This window comes from Lactuca serriola, chromosome 5, assembly GCF_051521515.1.
Source record: "Lactuca serriola cultivar US96UC23 chromosome 5, Lser_US96UC23_V15, whole genome shotgun sequence".
Lineage (NCBI taxonomy): Eukaryota > Viridiplantae > Streptophyta > Magnoliopsida > Asterales > Asteraceae > Lactuca > Lactuca serriola.
Genome location: NC_136412.1, coordinates 271,045,101 through 271,058,248, shown reverse-complemented (window position 1 = coordinate 271,058,248; position 13,148 = coordinate 271,045,101).

Sequence of the window (13,148 nt, the reverse complement as noted above, 5' to 3'; positions counted from 1 at the left end):
ATCTTTCATTACATTTAGTTCAATTGATATCTACCAAAGATGAGTTTAAGTTATCACCTATCACACAAACAACTAACAGGTTAATATTAGCATAATCACTTTTCTTACCATATATCATTATACTTCCATTTTACTATAACATAAAGAAACTATATGAGAGTGAAAACCAATAGTTTACTCAAAAATAGACCAAATGGTAAAGTCAAATTTGAACATGCTGACATAGATACTAAGAAAATGCAAAATAGAGTTCACAGAGGCACGAAGTATTATGTTGATAACTTCATTGGATGAGTTTTGTAGAAACACAAATTAGTTGAAATAAAAGTATACTATAATTGATAAAACCGACTTGGTGACCAAAGCAACTTAGTGAAATCAAACTGCAGAATGTATATGAATCTTCGGAATACAATCAGTAAAATCAATTTCATCTCAAGTTAATTCAGACCCTAGAAATATTTTCTTCATCCCCTTCATCTTAAAACACTAAAATTTAAACAAATCAAAGACATGTGAAACTGATGAAGATTGGGGCACAAATAGTCATTTTTCATACGTACAACAACTGATGGACATTTTTTTATGATTTAGCATAAAACTGGTGAGAGGGAAATACAAGCCCAAGGGGTTTATAGGTCTCTGTTACTAAACAAATGACATGAAAAAAATTACATGAAGAACATAACTACTTGAGTTAATTCTTTTTTCACCCCAGATAAATGACATTAACACACACAGAACTCACACAAACACACACACACATGGAAAGTAACACAAAAACATAGAGAATAGCATATTGATAAGACAAATATCTCATGGACATTTTATCAAACACATAGAGTGCAACACCAAATGCAAGGTTAAGAAGACATTCAAAGATCGTAGTTAAAACACACTCATGAATAAAAAATCGAATACAATTAATAAAAATTAAGAACATCAGATTAAAGAAGAAACCTGAATGACGAATGAACTGAAGAAGAAGAAGAAGAAGAACACTCTGCAAATAATAGCCAAAACATTAATTGAATTTATAGAGTGAATTCAATATACAATTCATTTTGTTCCACAAAAATTGGGATCTTACGTATCAATAGAGATTAACGACTGGAAAATAGATGATAATAGAGCCTATATATGGAAATTCTATCAATTTACTTCATTAAAAATTCAAATAGAGGAGACAATTTGATGATTTACTAGAGATGATCCGTTTACTAAATTGAAGAAAAAATGTTGTGAGAGTAAAATGGGTATGTTAAACAGGATGTGAATTTGGAATGCAACAATGGTGTGAGGAAAATAAGGCAATTGATTTAAGAAAACACATTAATAGAGAGAGAGAGAGAAAGAGAGAGATTTTATAATTGGAAAGTTATAAATGGAATTCAAATTAATAACTCTAGCAATCAAACCCATAATTTGTTTCCTAATTTTTAGGAACAAATTAAGGATGAAAGATACAAGCGGAAATGCAGTTAGATGATAGGAGCGGGAAAAATCAATTGGGGGAGGCTAAGAGAATGACACATGGCATAAAAGTACTTATTTATTAGATTAGGGGATATGTATATATATATATATATATATATATATATATATATATATATATATAAGGACTTATCTTAAAAGGAATATGATAATAATTATAATATTAATGAAATAAAAATAATTAGGATTAATTTTAAAACCTAGAATGAAGTATTTGGGAGGTTAAGGGGCTGAAAGTGCTCAAGTTTGTAACATTTTAATGCAAGGATTATATGGAGAGGGACTATTCTTGACTTTATGGAAAGCTTGGAGAGATCTTTTGTAGTTTGCGAAACTACTCTTGGAATCATCAGGACCTCTTGTTTTGAAGGAGCGATCCCCGCTATTTTCTTTCCCCGACTCGTCAATCTATCAAGCAAAAACCTAATCTAAGGGGGTGTTTGGCTTAGCTTTTCACAGCCAAAAGTCCTTTTTGGAAAAGAAAAAAAAGCAAAAGATGTTTGGCAAACTAGTTTTAAAAGTCACTTTTGAAGTTTTTTACACAAGGAAAAAGAACTTTTTGACAAAGTCAGGAAATCCTGACTTTTTGTAACTTTTTCAAAAAGGACTTTTGGGGTTTGAAAAGCTAAGCCAAACACCCCCTAAGTTGTGGGTTGTGCGTGCGTTCTATAGGTGTGACGAGGAGAAGGAGCGGCAAAGAAAAAGTAACCTGAGAAGGAAGGAGTTCGAGCGAGAGGTAAAGAAGAGTGATCGGAGCAGGTATATGAAGGAGGAACTACGATGTATATGGACTGCCTGAGGAGGATGGGAGTTTCGGGTAACATGTTGTGTTGCTCAACTCTTTGGTAAATCTGTAACCCCTTTTCTTTTTCTCCTTCGTGCGACACCTTGGGCACAACGCACAGCCATCACTTTTTCCACCGACATCCTTGGCTGCCAACCACACCTAAGCATCGCCGACCACCATTGACCTCCTTGCAAAGGTGGCAGTGGGTGGTGCTCCTCCTAGCAACCATTGGTGTTAGTGGTGGCAAATTGGAGCATAAAAACCTATATATCATGTGTTTACTCTTTTCGTATTCTACTTTGTAAATGTGTGATTTTACCACATTTAGACCACCATGCCACCACCACTTCATTGTGAGTGTAGGTTGAGGTCACATGTCCAGCCACTAGGTCGAATCATTAAGCTCTTTATGGGTATAGTTGCAAATCAAAACCCTAAGTTGGTGACTTCATCATTAAAGCATCATACTTTATTTTTCTTTAAAGCAAAGTACTTTGGCTCTTGGATTGGAGTTCTAATTGAATTTTGATTAAATGAATTAATGCTACTGTTAAGGACTTAATCTCCATATTTAAGGGTTTATGGTTGATGACTTATTGGGTTAAAATGCCAAAATAACCCAATAAGTCAAAGCTGTAAATTGTGGTAAAATGTCCTTTCTGCCCCTGTTTTGTATAAATTCTAAAAAAAATCATCGAGAGTCAGAATTAGGATCCGTAAACTCTCAAAGTTTATGATTTTAGTCTACTTTGTCCCTGATTTTTCCCCTAACCTGATGTTGTTCCAAACTAAGGTGAAATTGGTCATTTTCCCAGACTAGTCCGAAATGAGCTACAATGATATGCAGTTTTTCAAAATTCTTTATAAATTGTAGGAAAACCGTATGGACATGTGTAAGTAGTCCATGAAAATGTATTGACCTGAACTTCATGAATATGGTTTTGTAATCTAGTTTAGATGGGTTTAAGGGGTGAGGGGTGGGGTGGAAGGTCTTGAACAGGCCGCTATTTCGAGTTAAAATCTGGAAATTTAACCTAGTAGTTTAATTGTATGTTTAGAGTGAATAGTAGCCATTTTTAATCTTGATTGTTATTCTTAGGAGTGTCAAAGGGTGACTTGGTGTGAGTGGGTCCCGGCATGTAGCCGGAGGTTTACTTGGACACTTGAGGTGAGTTTCTCATTATATTGTGTAATATTATGCATTCTTTGTGTTAGCTTGTGTGTGCAATATGTTGTTTATGTGGGTAGAACTAGGAGGGGTTAGAATCTAGTGGGCGTATGGTATTCAATCACGTATTGAGGAATATACATAGTAGGGCTCGATGTATCTGAGTGGGGGATCAGGTGTAGCCAATGTGTCCCAAGAGCTCGACGAACTCATCAAGGGGGATCGGGCATAGCGAATTTGTCCCAATAGGTTTGGGTATGGGGGATCGGACATAGACAATGTATCCTAAGGGCTCAACCAATTGGTTAAGGAGAATCAGGTGCAGCCAATGTGTCCTAATGGGTTTGGTTATGGGGGATTAGGCTTAGCCAATATGTTGCAAAGCTCAATGTAATGAGCAAGGGGGATCATGCCTAGAAAATGTGTCCCAATAGGAGTATGTTTGTTTCTGATTCATTATTTGTCATGCATAGATACCACTTGTATATGTGTATAGGGGTAAAGCTTGTATGATATGATATTGTGTATGTGTGAAAGTCACTAAGTTTTGTGCTTACCCATTTCCCCTTAAAAATATTGTTTCAGGTACACAAGATGGCAGAGCATGATCATACGCACTGGCTCGATGCGGGTTTTTGGAGTTTGATATTACATTGATTTATGTTTAAACATATTTTAGAATTATAATTATGAATGATTTTTGAAACTGGATTGATCTTGGGGTTTTGATTTGAACTTATTTTGAATAACGAATACTATTTGATTTACTTATGTTGTTTTTAAAAAAATCAAATTTATTGGAAATTTGGGATGTTATGTGGGAAGTGTATTTGGGGTTGTATTCAATGGTGTGTTACAAGTGGTAGATGGTGCTGATAAATTTAGAGGTCGGTGAGGTTCAGGACAATGATGGAAGGAGAATTAAGGGGAGAAGTATGGACATGACGAGGTTCGGTAGGTTATGGAGTTGTGTATGAGAATACATCTTCATTAAACATAATGTGAAGATAAATATATATTCATGAAGTAGATTGATGAAAACATAGGTAACCCTTATGAGATGCACTATATCTGATAAAGATGCAACGTTTGGAATGGAAATCAATTTTGTGAGCATTGTAAGGTCGTAAAAATGGAAAACAAAGAGAACATAAGGTTTGGAGAAAAACATAATCCAGGTTTTTGTGATAAAATTTTTGATATGGTGTCTCGTAGTTGAGCAAAAGGGTGATGGTGCGATTATGTGTGTAAGTAGCCGTTTTAACGCATGTTCCCAAAATACTGATGGGTTTTCTAGGATATAAAAATACATGAGAGCGGAAAAACACTTGACCCTTAAGTTCACATGCAACCTAGAAATGATCTATGTTTTCTTTATTGCTAACAATTAACTATGAATATCAAGAAACCCTAGGAGAGAGGCTATGAAATCAAAATTCACATCAAGTCAGGGTTACATACCTTTTTTATTATTATCAAAAATAATCAAAGCAACTTCCTTCTTCAAGAACTTGGAAAGCTAGCACCAAAGGGATGTATGCCTCTAATGGCTTGTACCCAAAACCCTAGTAGCAAGAAGACTTGAGGAAGGAGGAGGCTAGAGGAGAATTTCGGCAATTCAGAAACCCTAATCTTGAATTAAATATTAATATTTCAAATTCAAGATAATTATCTAGTATCCTTATCAATATCTAATAGGATTAAAACCCTAAAAGATAAGCCAAAATTCAGTCTTATCTAGAAGGTTCTAGAAATCTTATTTTGTTCAAGTATTGAACAATTACAGCTCAGTCCATGTACTTTCAATTAATTCTAATTAATCCTAAAATTAATTTCTAATTAATTCCAAATTAATTATTACTATTTCAAATTAATATATCGATCATATAATATATTAATATATAATTTATTTCAATTTCTAGTTAATTTATTAATCATATAATAAATTAAAAATCAGCCTCTTCCTCCAACAATCTCCCACTTAGATAAGTCTGTAACTACAATTGCAAGTATAAACCTTGCATTAAACCGCAAAGAGTGCTTTCCAAATCCACTGCCAAAGTCTGATTCAAATCAACTATTGGCCCTAAGATAAGTGATCAGTTATTCATTCGTTGTACAAGATATCGTATGAACTGATTCATGGATTAAATGATCAACCTCGTATTCATTTGTTTTGTTTCCCGATTTCCCGATTTGTGATCAATTTAGACTACAAAATCGAACACATTAATTTATTCTGGACCAAGCGCCTGGATTTTCATAGATCAACTCAAATCACTAAGGGGCCCACAAATATCATTTTTCCTAATTCAGGCAAAAGGAACGAATTACATTGACTATATAGTCATATAATTTACGTATCAAATCACAAATGTAATAACCTTTTCTAACATCCAGTTACAAGATGCGTTTGAGAAAACCAATGCACTACTGATTTGTAAACTATGAATTATATATCTATGTTTTAAGAATAGAATATTTTGTCACCGTAGAATCACTTGTGATTGAATTCATGAAGTAATATCTAAGCGTGGGTTTATCCAATACTTAAAATCTCTATTTTCAAAGTACTCATGAATATTGTAGAAATTCCAATTGCAATGTCTTAACCTCAATCGACTATCTACAATCAATTCACGACAGTCTTAATTCACTACTTACTTCCAAAAGTATGAATGACTGTGGAATTTTGAATAATATCAAAATTATTCAGGGAAGTAAACATGCAAAGTGAAACACAATAATAAATTAATTAACTATGGTATCATACCCATTTAATCGCTATAAAAATTATGAATTTATGCATTGTATAATGTACCATGTAATCAACTAAGCACTTGAATTAGATAACATCAGTACATGTCATGAACATGCATATTATGCCTCTTGATGGTCCTTCCTTTTTGAACAGATCGACTGGACATTACTTCCAACTACGCTTAATTCACGATTCCAAATTCTTATCACCATCTAAGATGTAGTGGAATTTCATCTTTACATGCATTGTCTTTCTGTGATGTCAAGGTTCTTATGTCACAGATACCGAGCCTTCAACATTAAAAAATGTTCCACTGGAACTTGTTACTTAGAACTATTTCATGGTTATGAAGTCTCAAATTCAAGGTACACTCCTTGAACACTTCTTTGGATTAAAGTTTCAAACTCACATGTAGATTTTAAAAACATCTCTCATTATGTAAACATTTCCGTATTCCCATTTGACCATTAATTCTAACCAATAATCATCTCAATCCAAAACGTGTCACTATGATCCTTTCCAAACAATATCATACTTCCAACTGTCCACAAGCAACCAATTCTTACCGTAAAACCTTAGAACGTTCTTGACAGTTGTTTGACAACTTCAGTCATATGCAATTCTAATCTCTTTCACACAATGCTAAAAGCATTTGAAAAATAGAATAATCGAATATTATAATATATGTGATCAATCCTATATCCAAAGCATATGGGACTCGACTCATTATTACAAGGGTCTAATATCTGTTCAATTCCTTGCTATAATATTTACATATATAAAATAACCAATGTCAAAAAATTTCAACATGGTATGCCTTTGACTAAGTTCTATTAAACTATTAAATCTAAACCTTTAGATTCAAAATGAAGTATGAGTGTCCTCTCCCTTATGCCCACTATATTGTAACAGTTCCCAACTTTTGCAACTTGCAAATTAGAGACATTGTTCCCTATCGATAGTATTGTCAACATGCAATACCATGCATAACAATTATGCTCCCGTTAGCTTTGAAATGTACTCATAAATCAAATGGAGTTCTAGTAATCAATACCTTTTGACTTTCTCATGGAAGTACATATTCCTATTTCGCGATGCTTCGTCAAGCCTCTAATTAGGCTTCTTAAGCTTATGCATTTTATCTGGATAGTGTATGTGTTCAACTTCTTTCAAGACGTGATGACATGTCTCCTGAAAGTCTAAATAATTCATTGCCATTCCTCATAATTCGAAATATGAAGAGGGATGTCGTAATCATATTGTAAATTTGAGAATGTAATTAATACAACCCATATACATATTGATCTTTATCAAAACTTTTAAAATCTACTAGTTAAAGTGTTTCCTCATCACCATTTTCATGAATTAGAGAAAAACCTTTTGTTACTTCGATTTAAAGGTGCATACGTTCCTATCCATGTGGATCTATCATTTCCAACCTATAGTCATAAGACAAGATTTAGGACAAACCAAAATCATATTTAGTTCTCCTATATGGACTGAACTTCGCTTAATCTAAATTTCTTACCTTATTGCAACTCAAAAAGCCCACCAGTGCTTCCATGTTGTTAGCAACTCACCCATATTAATCAGTGTACTTTCACCGACCAACATGCTTAGCCTTTTGTAGTTAAATGAAAAACATATAACTTGTAACACCTCAAATTTCAAACCAAAATTTTCATTTTTAAATTACCCAAAATATTTTTCATAAATCAAATCATCAGAAAAATGCAAGTATCAAATACAGATCATCATCACAAATATCAGAGTGTCACAAATTGCCGAATAACAAATCTCCCAGCGAGTGTGTACAATCAGACCTTCGCCTTCCCGCGATCCTCAGAAGTACCTGAAACACATATAATCAACAAATTTAAGCATGAAGCTTAGTGAGTTTCCCAAGATATCTCATACAACACAACACATAAACAGCTATGGGTTATCAGCAACCCTGGAGACTATGCAAAGTGTCAGTGGGCAAACAGAATGCCTTATGGGTTATCAGCAACCCTGGAGACTACTCGAAGTCTTAGTCACACATAAACAACATAACACAATAATAACAGTTAGACCTAGCTAGTCATCACAGATACAACTATTCTACCATACAGGTAAGAATAAGTGAGGAGACTCACCTGATAATGATGACAAATAAATCTCACACCCGAACTAACGAAACTAGTCTCCGCCTAAGAAAAACACAACAAGTAACCTTAATCAATTAAGGTATATAACCCGACTCATAGGTCTAATCCCACAACTACGCCCTTCCATGTTCCAAAACCCTAAATCTTTTGACCAAAGTCAAAAGTCAGCAAAAGTCAACAAGTCTACACTCTCGTCTGTACGCGGGGCGTACATCATCCTACGCGGGGCGTACAACTCAAGTCAACGATCAACAAGGACGGTCTTGGATACGCAGGGTGTAGCTAGGATACGCAGGGTGTAGCTAGGAATACGCCCACACAGGCAAACATTCTGAAAAGGCCAATAAACATGGGGCCCAACTTTCCCCGCTTCCTGAAGCAATAACACGCTTCCAGGGTGATACCTTCAGAAGCACCTTGTTATTTCTTTATATTATTTGATTCGAATACTTAAATATTTAAACTATAATTTTGTTCTTAATACTTTAAAAATTATTTTTAGAATATAGGTTAATCCAATAAAAAAAAGTGAATTAATTTCATTATTACTATCAAATGTTTCCATACATAGTATTTGTTGAAATAGTTAGCCCCATAACTATTATTCCGGTTTCTAACGATACAACGGAGTTATCATTTTCAAAATGGGCCTCATTAATACCATGGTAACTAATAAAACTAGAAATAAGTTATACTTTCACCAAAGATGTAAGACCTTATTAGTTGTCTTGTTTAAATTTATTTTTGATATAATATAACTTTATATCGAATTAAACAAGTTTATATGGATTTGTTTTGAAATATTAGTTTCGGCCTCCTAATTGCAATCTTCATGTTCTGCCCCTATGTACTGCACCCGTATCGATGATGATTTCATGATTTAGAATTACATTATTTTTATGATGATTTTGATACATTTTTGTGATATGGTTTGGTGATGTTAAAACAATTTGTTAACTTGGTCTTTTATGAAAAAATGGTTTTGGATAATTTACTTATGTTTTTAAAAGAAAGTTTTGGTTTGAAAATATGGGACATTAAATATTATTAATGATAATCAAGAAGGTACTAAGTCTTATTGTCTGTGTTAAAAGACCATATTGATCGTCTGTGTTAAAAGACCATATTGATCATAAGGGTAATTTGGTCGATTTATGAATATTATGAACTTAAATATTAAGCCTTGTAAGTGTGTTAATGTGGGTTATAATAGTCTTTGTGACAAGTGTAATGTGGAATTAAGTAAATTTAGTAATAGAATTTTATATATCGAGTAAAAGAGTAAAAGAGTAAAATGAGAAAATTTATGATTTTAATGCCAACTTCTTGACTTAATAGATTAAGACCCGTAAATATTTAGTCAAAAGTGTCTTAATGAAATTGTTAAACTCTTTCTTAATCTTTATGTGGATATAAAGTTCATGAAATTTGTGTTAATATGATGGAGTTATGATAGGGAAAAGATGGATAAAAAGTAATGCATTCATGGTTAAGAGACATGTACCTGTAATGGGACGATGAGACACTATTAGGATGGTACCTCTCATCATAAAGTAGTTGTCGAGGGATATAAACTCCCCACTGATCCAATGTGGATTAGCTTTATTGTGGCTAGTAAAGAGTCGATTGTGAACCGGCGAGGGGTATAAAGTCCCCATATGTACGGGTAATCTGTAAGTCATGGTATGGAATGTTTTTATAAAATGTTGATGATGTTATGAAATGGTTTGAAAGTATATTTCAAATTATCATACTGAGTCTAAACCCATGTATCTCATGAGTCTTAACTTTTATGTCAGTGAATTTCTATGTACTCGGGAATAGGAGCTTAAATATTGTTAAGATCTTTTGTAAGACATAGTTAAAAAGTAATGCATTTATGGTTAAGAGACATGTACCTATAATGCGACGATGAGACACTATTGGGATGGTACCTCTCGTCACAAGGTAGTTGTCGAGGGATATAGACTCCCTAATGGCCCAATGTGGATTAGCTTTTCCCGTGGCTAGTAAGGAGTCGATTGTGAACTGGCGAGGGGTATGAACTCCCAATATATACGGGTAATCAGTAAGCCATGGTATGGAATGTTTTCATGAAATGTTGATGATGTTATGAAATGGTTTGAAAGTATATTTCAAATTATCTTACCGAGTCTAAACCCATGTATCTCATTAGTATTTTCACGTACATATTTTATTTTAGTGAAATGATATGTACTCAAGAATAGGTGCTTAAGTGTAGTTAAGATCTTTTGTAAGACTCAGAATAGTCTTGGTTATGTATATTTTATTCCCTTACATTTTGGTTGTGATTATCTTTTGTAAAACGAAAGTTTATACACTCTAATAAACTCCTGAAAGTTTTTGTAAAACCATATTTTGATCATGACTTAATAGCATTATTAATGTAAAATCACAGTATTTTGTTGTTTTCAAAATTACGGGTGTTACAAAGTATCTTTGATCCTACTAATTAGTATACCTTTTACTATTTAGATGTAACACTTGAATTGGGTATGTTTATATTTAACCCTCCTTATTTAAAGCATTGCAATTTTGGTCCTTATGGATAGTATGCGGGGCGTACCATAGAGTACGCTTGGCGTACTAGCTGAAATATGAACGCGGGCATCGACCATGTACGTTGGGCGTACGTGGGTTATGCTGGGTGTACACTGGCCAGGGTAAAACCCTAATTTTTAGGGTTTGTTCCCTATCTAAGCCCCATTAACCCACCTCCTGGACATTTTAGATCGGCCTCCACCCTTTGAAAACTATAATTCTTCCCTTTGCCTTGTGTGGTGCTTTTGTGCTTTTGTTTTGAACTTTGGTGGGTTTTGTGCATCTTGAAGTGGTAGAAGAATAAGTTTGAAGACTCATCCATTGGAGGAGAGCTTAGAGATCCAGATTTAGCTCCATCATTCGGTGACTTTTGAGGTATAAAGTCCATATCTTGTCTACTCTTTGCATTGATCTACTCTTTAGCTTGTTTATGGTCATTTTGGTCTCTTTTGGTTGGTCTTGATGAACTAAGGCTATTTTAGAAGCTAAACCTTGTAGATCTGGACGTTTTAAGGGTCCCTCAAGCATAAAAATGCAATATTTATGGTATTTATGAACTCATGCCTGTGTTAAGTCATTTGTTAAGCTCTTTTGAGCTCTAAGAGCCTCATTAAGCCATACATGCACGTAAAGTTGCCAACTTTACGTGATAAACCACCTTAAGGAAGTCAAATCTGAGTGTTGGGATGAAGTCTTAATCGATTAAGAGCTGAATGATGGAAGTTGGCTAAGTTGGCTAAGCGTACGAGCTGAGTACACCCCGCGTACTCGGCATATGGACTTCAGACTCTTGGGCCATGTTTGGACTTAGGTGATTAGGTCCTTGTTGGGCCGTCAGGTTTTAGTTGGGCTGATGTTTTATTTTGGGTTCACTTGGATGAAGGCCCACAAAGGGACTTGCGCTCAATTTGGAAAATTGGGCCATATTTCGGCTTTAGGGTGACCGTTTTGGAATTGGGCCTTCTAGGGTAGTTGGTTGGGACTTAGTCTTTGACCAAGCTACGTAAAGGGTAAAATGGTCTTTTTACCCTAATTTATAATGATGGTTATGGATTGGAATCCAATTATTAATTGGATGTTATTAGTATTGATAGCACGGGGATTTTTCGGACCAACAGCCAAAGATTTATCAGTGTGATTCAACATTTAGAGGTGAGTCTTCCTCACTGTGTTAGCGGGTCGAAGGCACCAATGCCGACCCACGGTTTGTTATGCTAGGGTGCTAGATGTCTGCGTGACTCTCGCATGTGTATCAGTGTATGTATGCTCAGTGGTCGGGGCCTAATGGGTAATCTGTATGCCATTACTTGTTTTACTTATATGTTTGTATGTTATACGGGGCCCGTTGTGAGAGTTAGGGTGAGGCCCGTTATACTCAGTGGGCGGGGCCCGTTATGCGAGTTGGGGTCGGGCCCGTTACACTTATCGAGCGGGGCCCATTATATGGTCGATATGTGTGGTATGTGGTATTTTGGGTAAACTCATTAAGCTTCGTGCTTACAATTTCAGTTTATGGTTTAGGTATTTTTGGTGCAAAAGGGAAGAGCTCGGGGTGATTGCAGTGCACACACGATATAGTTCCGTATTTACATAACTCTAATAATTTGTGATGTTTTGATACATTTGATCTTTTTGAGATTTATGTTGATGTTTTGGAAAAACGTTTTATTAATTGAAAAATGAAATTTTTGGGTCTTATTTTTGGAACGTTACATTAGATCTCCAATGCTTTAACGGTATGTGTTTTTTTGGGGGTAACTAACAAGGATCCTCTATCCATGGTGGGATTGCAAGAAGTAGCAAGTGGAATGGAATTCCAAAAGAATAAAGAATAATAGACAAGGAATTCATTTAGCGAATAAATCTTTTAAGATAATTTTCTATAGTCTTGGTTCCAAGACTTCTCTTCATGTTGACTTCCCTAGTAATAATGTCATGTGATTTCCTTAAGGTGCAATTCAAACTGTTCAACAGTTATTACCCTCTTAGAACAAAAGATGTTGTATGATACATATACATGTCTCAGAAGTCATAAATTATATCTTTGTAAATCGAATGTGGTTCACCACATGAAAATCAGGTGTTATCAATCTCTGTCCTTGTGATACCACTAAAGTGTTCAATTCAAGCGAAGCAATCTTCAACAAATCCTTGAACATTCTTTTAAATCTAAAGTTTAGGAGCACATATAATGGTACACTAGTTTGTACTCGTGGGTGATTTTGT